The 13,777-nt window shown below is 38.8% G+C and overlaps 1 pseudogene; it reads right to left on the reverse strand.

The window, feature by feature from the left end:
- Positions 1-11,365: 11,365 nt before the first annotated feature.
- On the reverse strand, positions 11,366-12,079 carry LOC118636384 (annotated as a pseudogene).
- Positions 12,080-13,777: the final 1,698 nt, after the last annotated feature.

Consider the following 13,777-nt stretch of genomic DNA (forward strand, 5'->3'; position numbering starts at 1 on the left):
ATTCGAGCACCCCGGGAATCCTTCAATGCCAGGTGCAACCGCTAGAGTCTGGAACAAATCAGCCACGATAAACGAGGGATGACTGTGTGTGTGTGTGTGTGTGTGTGTGTGTGTGTATATATATATATATATTTGTTTAAACTCGTCACCATTTTGCACCCAGCCACCTAAATCCCTCCTCTCTGACAGCTGTCAGTCTGTTCTGTGTATCTATGATTCTGTTTCTCTTTTGTTGGTTAAATTATTTTGTTGATTAGACTCCACATATAAGTCAGATTATATGGTATTTGTCTTCCTCTGACTGGCTTATTTCACTTAGCATAATAATTTCCAAGTCCATTTATGCTGTCACAAGAGGTAAATTTCTTCTTTTCTATGGCCCAGGAGTATTCCATTGTGTAAATAAACTGCAGCTTTTTTATCCACTCATCTACTGATGGGCACTTGGGCTGTTTCCAGATCTTGGTTACTGTAAATAACGCTGCAATGAAAATAGGGGTGCATATAGTCTTTCAAATTAGTGTTACAGGTTTCTTAGGATATATTCCAGAGGTGGAATGACTGGGTCAAAAGGCAGATCCATTTTTAATGTTTTGAGGAAACTCCATATTGCTTTCCACAATGACTGCACTGATCTGCATTCCAACCAGCAGTTCACGAGTGTTTCCTTTTCTCCATATCTTCACCAGCACTTGTTTGTAGATTTATTTATTGATTGTTTGATTAATTTATTTATTTTTGTTACAGATGTTTCTCCTTTTCCCCCAACTGATTCCCCACTCCCACTTCCTCCCCGCCTTGTCCCCAGCTTTGTTGTCCATGTTCATTGTTCATGCATACATGCACGTAAGTTCTGTGGTTTATCTCTCCCCCACCACCCCCCCTTCTGGGGATTGTCATCTGTACCCCATCTCCAAATCTCTGAGACTACCCCATTCTGTTAATTTAATTATATTCCACAAATAAGTGAGCTTACATGATACCTGTCTTTCTCTGTTTGGCTTATTTCACTTAGTATAATACTTTCCAGGTCCCTCCATGTTGTCTCAAAGTATAAAAGATCTTTCTTTCTTACAGCCGCATAGTACTCCATTGTGTATATGTACCACAGCTTTTTTATCCATTTGTCTACTGGTGGACATTTGGGCTGTTTCCAGATCTTAGCTATTGTAAATAGTGCTGCTATGAACATGGGGATACATATATTCTTTCTGATTGGTGTTTCAGGCTTCTTAGAGTATATTCCCAGAAGTCAAATGGCAGTTCAATTTTTAATTGTTTGAGGCAACACCATAGTGTTTTCCATAGTGGCTGCACCAGTCTGCATTCCCACCAGCAGTGTTTTAGAGTCCCCTTTTCTCCACACCCTCACCAACACTTGTTGTTGGATGATTTGTTGATGGCGGCCATTCTGACAGGTGTGAGGTGATACGTCATTGTTATTTTAATTTGCATCTCTCTGATGATTAGTGATGTTGAGCATTTCTTCATATGTCTTTTGGCCATTTGTATGTCCTGTTTGGAGAGGTGTCTATTTAGTTCCTCTGCCCATTTTTTAATTGGGTTCTTTGTCTTCCTTTTGTGGAGTTGTATGAGCACTCTATATGTATTGGAAATTAACCCCTTATCTGACATATCATTGGCAATATGCTCTCCCATACAGTGGGTTGCCTTTCCATATTGATGACTATATCTTTTGCTGTGCAGAAGTTTTTGAGTTTGATGTAGTCCCATGTGTTCATTTTCTCCTTTGCTTCTGTTGCCTTAGGTGGTATATCAGTGAAAATTCTGCTGCGTATGATGTCTGAAATTTTGTTGCCTACATTTTTGTCAAGGGTGTTTATGGATTCATGAGTCACATTTAAGTCTTTTATCCATTTTGAGTTTATTCTTGTGTATGGTGTAAGTTGATGGTCCAGTTTCATTTTTTTGCATGTAGCTGTCCAATTTTCCCAACACCATTTATTGAAGAGACTGTCTTTAGTCCACTGTATGCTCTTGCGACCTTTATCAAATAATAATTGAGCATATTATCTTGGGTCCATTTCTGGGTTCTCTGTTCTGTTACATTGTTCTATCTGCCTGTTCATGTGCCAGTACCAGGCTGGTTTTTTTGTGTGTGTGTTTTTTTTTTGTTGTTGTTTGTTTGTTTTTTTACAGTGGCTTTGTAGTATAACCTGAAATCTGGTAATGTGATCCCTCCAACTTTGTTCTTCTTTTTCAAGATTGCTGTGGCTATTTGAGGTCTTTTTTGATTCCATATGAACTTTTGAAGTATTTGTTCTAGTCCTGTGAAGTATGTCATTGGTATTTTTGATGGGGATTGCATTGAATCTACAGATTGCTTTGGGTAGTATGGACATTTGAATGATGTTAATTTTTCCAATCCATGAACAAGGTATGTGCTTCCACTTTTTTATATCTTCCTCTGTTTCTTTTTTCAACGTCCTGTAATTTTCTGCAAATAGGTCCTTTATTTCTTTGGTTAAGTTTATTGCTAGGTATCTTAATTTTTTTGCCATGATGGTAAGTGGGATTTTTTTTTTTTTTTTTTTTTTTTTTAGTTTCTCTTTCTGTGAATTCATCATTGGTGTATAAGAATGCCGTCGATTTCTAGATGTTAATTTTGTATCCTGCAACTTTGCCAAATTCATTTATTAAGTCTAGTAAATTTTTTATGGAGTCTTTGGGGTTTTCTACATATAGTATCATGTCATCTGCGAATAATGACATTTTCACTTCCTCCTTTCCAATTTAAATCCCTTTATTTTTTCTTCCTGTCTGATTGCTGTGGCTAAGACTTCCAGTGCTATGTTAAATCGAAGTGGTGAAAGTGGGCATCCTTGTCTTGTTCTTGTTCCTAAGGGAAATGCATTTAGTTTTTGCCCATTGAGTATGATGTTGGCTGTAGGTCTTTCATATATGGCCTTTATTATCTCAAGATATGATATCTCTATTTCCAAATTGCTGAGCATTTTTTTCAGAAATTAATGCTGTATTTTGTCAAATGCTTTTTCAGCATCTATCGATATAATCATGTGGTTTTTATTCTTTATTTTGTTTATGTAGTGTATCACATTTATTGATTTGTGAATATTGTACCAGCCTTGCATCCCTGGGATGAATCCCACTTGGTCATGGTGAATAATTTTTTTTAATGTATTGCTGAGTCCTATTTGCTAATATTTTGGCATCTACATTCATCAGGAATATTGGTCTGTTTTTTTCTTTCTTTGTAGTATCTTTATCTGGTTTTGGAATTAGAATTATGCTGGCCTCATATGGATCTTTTCAAGTTTTCTATCTTTTTCCGATTCAGTTTTGGGAGACTATGTGGTTCTAGAAATCTGTCCATTTTGCCTAGATTGTCCAGTTTGTTGGCATATAACTGTTCATAATATTTGCTAACAACCTTTGTGTTTTTGTGGTGTCAGTCATTACTTCTCCTCTTTCATTTCTGATTTTGTGTATTTGGGTTCTCTCTGTTTCTTGGTGAGTCTAGCTAAGGGTCCATCGATCTCGTTTATCTTTTCAAAGAACCAGCTCTTTGTTTCATTGATCATTTGATTTGTTTTTTTGGAAGTGTGATTTTTTTTTTTCTTTCTTTCTTTTTATCCTCACCCGAGTACACTTTTTTTTTTTTTTTTTCAGACAGAATGGGAGGGAGAGAAGGAGGAAGTGAGAGAGAGAAACATCGATGTGAGAGAGACACATCGAGTGGTTGCCACCCACACGACCCCAAACTGCAACGGAGGTACGTGCCCTTAGCAGGAACCAAACCCCAGACTCTCCAGTCCAGAGGCTGAAGCTCTAACCACTGAGCAAAACCAGCAGGGCACTTTATTGATTTTTAGAGAGAGAGGAAGGTAGAGTAAGAGAGATAGAAACATCGATGAGAGAAAATGTCGATTGGTCATCTCCTGCATACCCCCCACTGGGGATCAGGTGCACAACCTGGGCATGTGCCCTGACTAGGAATTGAACTGTTTACCTCTTCGTGCAAGGGTCAATGCTCAACCACTGATCCACACTCTCTGGGCTGAAAGTGTGATTTTTATGTCTGACCAACATTTTAATTCATTTTCTATGCCCGGCAACAATGGTAGGCATCTTGTAAGGCACATGCCTAAGGAGGCTCTCTCCTTCTATTTCCATACAGTTCAAAATCTTATTGAGAGCTTCTGCTCATTTTGAGGAAAGTGAACAGTGACCAAAACATTTTTAGTGAAAGTCTCAAAGTCCCAGGTAAGTAAATCACCTATCTCTTTACCATGTTATTTACAAGAAGTACACCATTTCAAACACAAGTACCTAAAAGCTAAGGGGACTTTGTTTGTTTGTTTTATTGGCCACAATTTGAGGCATCACTTTATATACTGTAAAAAGCATGATTGTTAATATGATCTGACAGAATTGGTCCCACACTCCAAAGGGCCTTCACATTTGTTATAAAATTTTCCTCTTTTGTTCATCCCCAGGACATTTTAGTTGCACCCTCCAGATCACTTAATATAATTTTACTTAGTTTCATTCAACAATCAAAAGAACTATATGTGTTCATATTTTTGGTATACCCAAGGTAATTCAGCTGCCATTACTTTTAACTGAGCATGGTGTCTAAAATAATGATTGACTTAGAAAAACTTGTTTGTCTTATCCTGTTTGGGAGATTCAATATTTATAGGTGCTCCACATCACCTTCTCTACCAAACTTAATTCTAAATTATTTTCTGCATATTGTGCAAGTTGTTCTGTTTTAGTATTTACTTTCCTAAGTCTAGTTTTATATATCCTTCCATCTGTCATTAAAATGACACAGTCATTTCGCTTTCTTTTTTAGTGATGTCTGGATCATGTAGCCCTTGGTATTTTAATTGTTCCCATTTTCATTATCTGAACTTTCAAAAAACAAAGTAACTATATGCACACTGTTAACAAATAGTACTATCTCAATAAAAAGCACAATGGTTAACCTATCAGCAGAGTTAAAGAAAGAATGTTATTGCTCACAATTACAATACACACTTAAGACGCACCACTGGAAGTGATGCAACAATAGATGATACATTATTGTTAATCACAAAATATAACTTCCAGCATCAGCAGTGTAGAAAAACTTGCAACCGGGTCTAGAAAAGATGGATAATCTATGCCTTATCCCTTTTGCACTAAAAACAATGTTGCTTTCACTCCCTAATTTGGGGGCCACTTTATGGATTTTGCACCTCAATCTTCTGCACCCATTGCCAAAACCATAACTTTTCACATTCTCAGGAGGGATTTCCCACCATGTAAGGTTTTCAGTGCTAAAATCAAGATGATTTTCAGAAAAACTTCAAGTGGCACCATTATTTGCAGCACACGTGGGGAGAGGAGGAGACCCTTCATGAAGAGGGCCAGTTGGCTTGGATTGTTTGAGCACAGGAAATTTCAGGAGGGTGTTTTTATGGTGGTGGAGGTACCAGCAGCGGACTATTCAGGGTATAGGTGCCTGTGTCAGGTAAAGAAGCCTTCAGTGGAAGAGAAGGGATGGTGTCTTCAATGAGAAATTATCTACATACAGGTAATTGGTGATTGCATAAAGGAGTATTGGGCACATAGGTAAATATATTAAGAAAATTTGGAAACAAGTTTCCCACTGTTGGGGAAGGGAGTTACAAATATGAAAATGAAGAAAACTGGGATGAACCCAAAAGTGTTAGATTGGAATTGGAGTTATAAATGGGAACAAATAATTTCAATGTTTAAAGAGATTTGGGGGAAAATCAGATGTTAAAAATAAATGTTTGTGTGTATACCCTAGCTGTGCCCACTGAGAGCACCTGGGAGGAGCATGCGCCAATAGAAGTAGGGCCACCTAGTGCCTATAGCTTGCTTTCTAAATACATTTCCTCATTAAAAGAAACCAGGGCTCTTTAAATAAATGTTTAATTCCAAATTTTAGACAAGGAAACTACCAAATAATCTTGGGATATTATGTGCCAGATATCAAAGACGTGCTCAAAGAAGATCAGGAACATATTCAAAGGACACAAAAAGCATCTTGAAGAGAACCATTTGAGCATTAGAACACATAATAGCCCTGGCCAATGTGGCCCAGTTGATTGGAGGGTAGTCCAATACACTGAAAAGTTGTGCGTTTGATTCCAGGTCAGGGCACATACCTAGGTTGAGGGTTCAACCCCTGGTCAGAGTGCTCAGATACAAGAGGCAACCAATCAATGTTTCTCTCTCATATCTCTCTCTCTCTGCTTCTCCTCCTTCCCCTCTTTCTAAAAAAAAAAATCAATGAACATGTTTTGAGGGAGAATTCAAAGTATATATATAACAATCAAATATATTATAGTCAATTCAATTACACAGAAAAACATGAATCCATGGCATAAAGATATTATCAATAATTAAATTGAATGTTTATTTAATTATTGATAAATTCGAAGCTTTAATGATGAATGTGATATTTGCATAGTGTCAAATACTTATTAATTGCAGAGGGAGTTTCTTTACAATAGAAAAGACTGGGAGACAACACCTTAATAAAATGATCAAAGTAGAATATCGTAAGTAATAGGAAAACCCAAATTACACACTGTCTGCTAGGATGCAATGAGGAAAATACAGCATCACTTCTATAATAGCCCTATGTATAATCATGGGGAAATTTCAGACAAACCCAAATCAAGGACAATCTACAAAATAATGGGTCCACAATCAAAAAATGCCAAGGTCATGAAAGTCAAGGCAAAACTGAGGGGCTTTTCTAGACTGTAGGCTAAAGAGACATGACAACTGAATACAATACAGGATTCTGTCCTCGATTTTTTTTGCTGTGAAGGACATTATTGGAACAACTGGTGGAATTTGAACAAGGTCTGAGGATTAGCTTTTGGTAAATCTTATTAATGATAATTTCCTGGTTTGGATGATTGTCTTGTGGTTCTACAGGACAGCGATTTTCAACCGGTGTCCTGCAAGAATTTTTAAAACATGCAATACCTGACATTTAGTCAGGGGCACTGACCTCTTTTCCCTTAAATTGTCAAATAAAAAAATGACAACAGCCAACATAACAATATCCACAATAGTGTGAATGAATCAAAATTATACCTTTTTTTTGGTCATATCGGTAAAAATATATATATAAAATATTTTTTGGTGTGCTACATAATTTTAGTAATTAGTTTATATGTGCCATGAGATGAAAAAGGTTGAAAATCGCTGATATAGGAGGACGTTCTTTTCTGTAAGACATACATACTAAAGTATTTGGGAGTTACAGGGCATCTTGTTAGCAACTTACTTGCATATAGTCCAGGAAAGGGGAAGAATTCTTTGTTTTACACTAGCAATTTTTCTGCAAGTTTGAAATTCATTTCAATAACAAAAAACAAGGAGCATGTATTGTTTTCATTAGAAACAAAATAAATATGGGCTTACACTACAGATAAGGGCTGAAAGGAACCCCTTTGGGTTTTATAACAATGATGCCACTGGAGACCTTGTTGAGAGCAGATTCAGCGGAATGGAGAGGAAATAGAAAGGGGTCAGTTGAGGAGCTTGGAAAGTGGAGACAATGACTATTGACCCCCCCCCTTGAAAATTTTGTTGTTTGTGAAAATGAGAAGAGGGAAGGGACGATGTAGCTTAAGGGAATTGATTCGTAGGGGAGGGTTTTTTATATATATGATTGTCTATTAATCGGAAAGATAAACAAAAAAAAGCAGTTCATATTAATGATGAAAAAGGAAAGCCCAATAAAGAAAATAGAGAGTTCAAGGCCTAAGAGTTCAGACAAAGAACAGGAACAGTCAGCCTTTACTTTGTCTGACTCTTCTGCATTGCCAGGAAACTGTGCAAACACTCAATTCGATATTTTCAAGGGGCTGGGTGTAGATGATATTCTTCTACAAAAAGGTCTTGCTATAAAGCTATAGCAAGAACATACACCAAACTACTACAAGTAATAGATATCTCCAGGGCTGTGAGGAAATGTAGAATTTATATATTTTATGTTTGAATTTACCTTACAACCAGGATTTACTACTTATGTAATTATAAGAAAAATTATATTTGAAAATGGGAAGTGGGAACACGGTATTAAATTGATTCACAAAATTGTTGTTGTAGAGAGAGTTACTTTTCTGAAAATATGTCCACAACTACATGCGAAGTAGAAGGGGAGGCAGGTTAGAAACTATGTATAGCATCATCCAAAATTTTACAAATGAGACAGGGTGTGTCTGTCATGAGGCTCAAAGACTGCAAGGATAATAGTAATGACAGCACAGGGTCTTGTGCCACATTTCAGCTATAGAAAAATCCATCTGGTAGATTTAAGGAACCCCTGTTTCTCCCTCATCTTCTCCTAATTTGTTGTCCTCCATTGTGAGGTTCAAGTTGCAATTCCAGTTCCTGTCACCAGAGTGCAAAGAACTCTACTTCCTACATTTTTTTTCAAGCATGCCTTTTTAACAAGGAGAGAAAATTAAAACAATAACCATTTTTGTGTTTAAATAATCTTTATTTTGTAGCTCAGTTTTAGGTTCAAGGCAAAACTGAGCAGAAAGTACCGAGTTTTCATATACCCTTTGTTCCCACACAGTCTCCCCCAACTATCATATCAACATCCTGTCTCAAAATGCTACATTTGTTATAATCAATGAGCCTATGTTGACACATCCATTATCACCTAACGTCCATATTTTACATTGCCAAAGCAAAAGAAAAAAAAAACATTTTAAAACTAATTTTCACAAATTAGTTTCTCAAACAGGAAGCATGAAATGAGCCTCCATCTCATATACAACTAGGAAAAAGTGGGAAAGAGTAAAATGAAATCCCATTTGGAAAATCAATCTGAGGTCCTATATGAACACTGTGCATCCAAGCAATTACACCAGCAGTCAAAATTAAGATATAACAGAACTCTGCATGATAGGTAATAGATTAGTGGTATAGAAGCAGTTTCTCCTAGTAAAACACCATTTTTAAAAATATGTGTTGGTTTTGCCCAGCCGGTATGACTCATTGAACTGAACGTGGTCCCATGGACTGAGAGGTCCTAGTTCAATTCCCAGCCAGGGCACATGCCCATGTTGCAGGCTTGATCCCTAGTAGGAGGCATGTAGGAGGCAGCCGATAGATGTTTCTCTGTCACATTGACGTTTCTATCTCTTTCTCCCTTTCTCTCCCTCTCTCTCCCTCTCACTCTCTCTGAAGACAAATAGAAAAATATCCTCAGGTGAGGATTTTAAAAAATCAATAAAAACATGTGTGTGTGTGTGTGTGTGTGTGTGTGTGTGTGTGTGTGTTAGTCTAAGCATGAGCCACAAGCCACCTTTATTAGAACCACCTGCTATCTTGTTAAAACCAGAACTTCTGAGACCTTACCCTAGACCTGCTAAATCCTTTACCTGGGGTTTGAGGCTCAGGAATCTGTATTTTAAACAACTTCCCTGATAGATTCTGATGTTTCCTATAGTTTAAGATCTGCTAAAAAGATAATATCCAAGATTTCTTTAAATATTTTACATACTGTTACCTCTAATTCCAATGTCAAATGGTTTTGCCACTCAACTTTAAGTATTTGTTTCTGTTTTGGGGTATCTGGTAGGTAATCCAGACTTATAGCATGTTGCAGGTTGGCTATTAGGCAACACGAGAGAAAAGGGCCCTCCTTTTATGGGGCTTACATTCTCCTTTGATACACATAAAATAAATAATAACCAGTGTAATTTCAATGGCCAAAGAGTGCCATGAAGAAAACAAAACAGAGAAATGGGATAGAAAATATTATTTATGGAGAGAGCAGTCAAGGATGTCTAGGGCTACCCAATTTAACAACTTCAAAGACCATACTTAGACTATGCCATGCATAATGATCCTTGGATTTGTGCCATGCTTTATCACTAGAGAAGGCCATGCTATGGACCTGACTTTTCAGCTGAGACCTTGACAAGAAGAAAGAACTGTGTGGGTGTAAAGGTCTTTTGATATTAGACTAGGGAACAGTACATTCTGAAGTATAAGGGAGCATGAGTTGTTCCAGAAAAAGACAAAAGCCAATGTGACTGGAGCCTGGTGGAAAAAGGGAGGGGGTGTGGGAGATAAGGTAGAAGGAAAGCTATTGCAGGATATGGGGCAGTACTCAGGCCTGGCTGGCAATCTTACCACATTTCTAGTCAAAATACTTTCTCAATATCTGAGACCACTGTGGCACATCTTCAACACTCTCTCACACCTCAACATTTTCAACTGCTCTTTCATCTTTCTGTTCTTTGGAAAAGTAGACATTATCACAGAAGAGGTTGTCTATATGGTTCTACCACCAAACCTATCAATTTATCTGCATCAGCAGCTACACTCTCGCTTTCCTTCCTGTGACAAACCTAAGGTAGCCCTTCTCTTTGCAATGGCTCACACACTCCAAGACCGTGATTGTGTAATTATCCTCCTTCTCCCTTCAGCCAGTAAAATTCCTCTCTACTAGATTAATGCATATATGCATGAATAGACAAATATATGAACTCATGGAAGATTTGAGAATTGGGTGAGGGAGTATAAGAAGGAGGTGTTAATGTGATTCTCAGTAGTCTGCCCTTACCATCGGTGTGATAGGCAGTAGGCAGTGATGTTAACTGGGATGGGAAACATATAATGAATCCTTTTTGGAAGCAATATGATGGACCAACTTGATTTTTTAGTACCTTTGTATACCTCATTGGGATATTAGTAATGCAGCAAGATATTTAGATCACAGACTGAGTTATAAAGAGAAATGCAGGAATCATACATGAGTGAATGGCAACTGAAGATACAGGTATAGATGAAATGGCTGCCTAAGGAGACACTATGGTGTGACAGGGGAAGGTGGCCAAAAATGGGCACCAAACAACTCACAACATATGAACTTCAAGAGTCGTCAGTGAGTACATGACAGAAAATGAACAGCCAGGCCATTTGTCTCTTGATTCAGCTGTGCTCTTTCTTCTACAGGATGCTACACCTAGGATGAACCTCTTCAGAGTAGGCCCAACCGTGTGTGTGTGTGTGTGTGTGTGTGTCTGTTAATCCTCACCCAAGGATATTTTTCCATTGGTTTTTAGATAGGTGGAAGGAAGAAGAGAGAGATGGAGAGAGAGAGAGATATCAATCTGAGTGAGACACATCAATTGATTGCCTCCCACACTACCCTGACTAGGGCAGGGGATTGAACCCAGGTTCATGCCCTTGACCAGCAATTAAACCCAAGACACTTCGGTACACAGGCTGATGCTCTAACTGCTAAACCAGACCAACCAGGGCCTTTTTTTCCTCTTTCTATTTTTTACTTGTGGCATTTTAATGAACTTTCCTCCATGTGGCTTCAGGCTACCAGGAAACAGGTCCCACCAACAACCTTAATCTTCTCCTCAGCTCTTCTACTGAAGTATTTGGCCTTCACAATGACAGGCTGCTTTGGGAGCTTTCCCCTCCCCAGAACTTTGTAGTAACCTGATTGCACTACATCAATGACAGAAGCAGCTCCAGTCTTGTTTTTGGCAGCATGTACCCGTGTCTGCCTGCTGACCAATGTCCACAGTTTATCAAAATTGACAATTGTGCCCTGGCTGGTTTGGCTCAGCAGTTAGAGCATTGGCCTGTGGTCCAGAGAGACCCAGGTTCTGTTCCTGTTAAGGGCACATACTTCGGTTGCACTTTGTCCCTGGCCCTGGTTGGTCGTGCAGGTGGCAGCCACTCGATGTCTCTCTCTCTCTCTCTCTCTCCTCCCCCCTCTCTCTCTTCCTCTCTCTCCCTCCCACTTTATCTGAACAAAAAATGGAAAAAAAATGTCCTCAGGTGAGGATAAAAATAAAAGATTGACAATTGGGCAGAAGCTCTGGTCCCTCTTTAAATGCTAATGCTTCATACCAACTTTCCCAAAGTGACCTGGGTGATATTTGTCAAAGTGGATCCTGTGATGATGCAAACCACCAGCATTACTTAGGCCTCCCATGTGCTTCCTGTGCTTGCCAATGTGGCTGTGGCTGTGGCTCACGTGGCACCACTGTTTCCAGGTCTTCCTCAGTCTGGATGGCATGTTAGTGGCTGAGATGCAAGAGCTAGGCCCAGCCTTTGGGTCTAATAGCCCAAAACAGAATTCTGTGAAGTAGCTGTTTATGGGTTCTACCCACACTGGACAGGTAACCCTCCCATTTCACTAGACTTATCTCTCCTTTTGTAATGGCCTGCTTTCCTGTGCCTACAATCCACAAGGATATAAGTCCCTTAAGTACCTGGGCACTATCCTGCTCATCACTATGTCCTCTGTAGCCCACGACAGATGGATTTAGCCTAAATGTTTATTAATAAGGTTCTGGTTGAATAAATAAGTATGACAGAGTACATAGACATGTCAAAGCACCATGCAGTCATTTATTTATTTTAATTTAATTAATCAATTTATTTTTAACTCATCTTTATTGTTGAATGTATTACAGATGTCCCCCCCTTTTCTCCCCATTGACCTTCTCCTCCCGAATCCCATCCCCTTCCTGCCTTCCCCACACTATTGTTGGTGTCCATTGGTTATGCATATATGCATAGAAGTTCTTTGGTTTATGTCTTCCCGCCCTCCCTTCCTTTTGTGGTTCATCAGTATAACAACCAATTTGTACTTCTTAATTCTTTCATCTTTTTCACCCATCCCCTCAGCCACCACCCATCTGGCAAGCAACAAAAAGCTCTCTGTATCTATGAGTCTGTTTCTGTTCTTCTTGCTCTTTCTGTTCGTAGGTATTTATTGCCATTTTGTTGTTCATATTTTTGTTCTTCTTCTTCAAGAAGACTCATAAACATTTCTTTGTTTTTTTTTCTGTTTTTTTTTTCTTTTTTTTTTTCAGATAGAGCGGGAGGGAGAGAGAAAGGGAGAGAGAGAAACATCGACGTGAAAGAGACACATTGAGTGGTTGCCACACACGATCGCAACCAGGGCCAGGGACAAACTGCAACCAAGGTACATGCCCTTAGTGGGAACCAAACCCAGGACTTTCTGGTCCACAGGCTGACGCTCTAACTGCTGAGCCAAACCGGCCAGGGCAACATTTCATATAATACTAGTTTGGTGGTAATGAACTCCTTTAGCTTCTTCTTGTCTGGGAAACTCTTTATATGGCCATCGATTCCAAATGATAGCTTTGCAGGATAGAGTAATCTTGGTTGTAGGTCATTGCTTTATCTAAATGATAGCTTTTCAGGATAGAGTAATATTGGCTGTAGGTCGTTGCTTTTCATCACCTTGAATATCTCTGGCCATTCCTTTCTGGCCTGCAAAGTTTCTTTTGAGAAATCAGCTGACAGTCTTATGGGGGCTCCTTTGTAAGTAACTAACTGCTTTTCTCTTGCTGCTTCCATGCAGCCATTTAAGAGAAAGGTGTAATTCTGCCCTGGCCAGTTTGGCTCAGCAGTTATAGCATCGGCCTGCAGTCCAGAGAAACCCGGGTTCGGTTCCCACTAAGGGCACGTACCTCGGTTGCAGTTTGTCCCCGCCCCTGGTTGGGTTGTGCGGGTGGCAGCCACTCAATGTGTCCCTTTCACGTCAATGTTTTTCTCTCTCTCTCTCTCTTCTTCTCTCTCCCTCTCACTCTATCTGAACAAAAAATGGGAAAATGTCCTCAGGTGAGGATAAAAAACAATAAAAAATAAACATCTGTAACAAAAATAAATGAATTAATTTTAAAAAATAAAGAGAAAGGTGTGATTTTATACACCTAAAGGGGTGGAATTACATCTTAGCTAT

Source organism: Molossus molossus, unplaced genomic scaffold (assembly GCF_014108415.1).
Source record: "Molossus molossus isolate mMolMol1 unplaced genomic scaffold, mMolMol1.p scaffold_m16_p_2, whole genome shotgun sequence".
NCBI classification, from domain to species: Eukaryota; Metazoa; Chordata; class Mammalia; order Chiroptera; family Molossidae; genus Molossus; species Molossus molossus.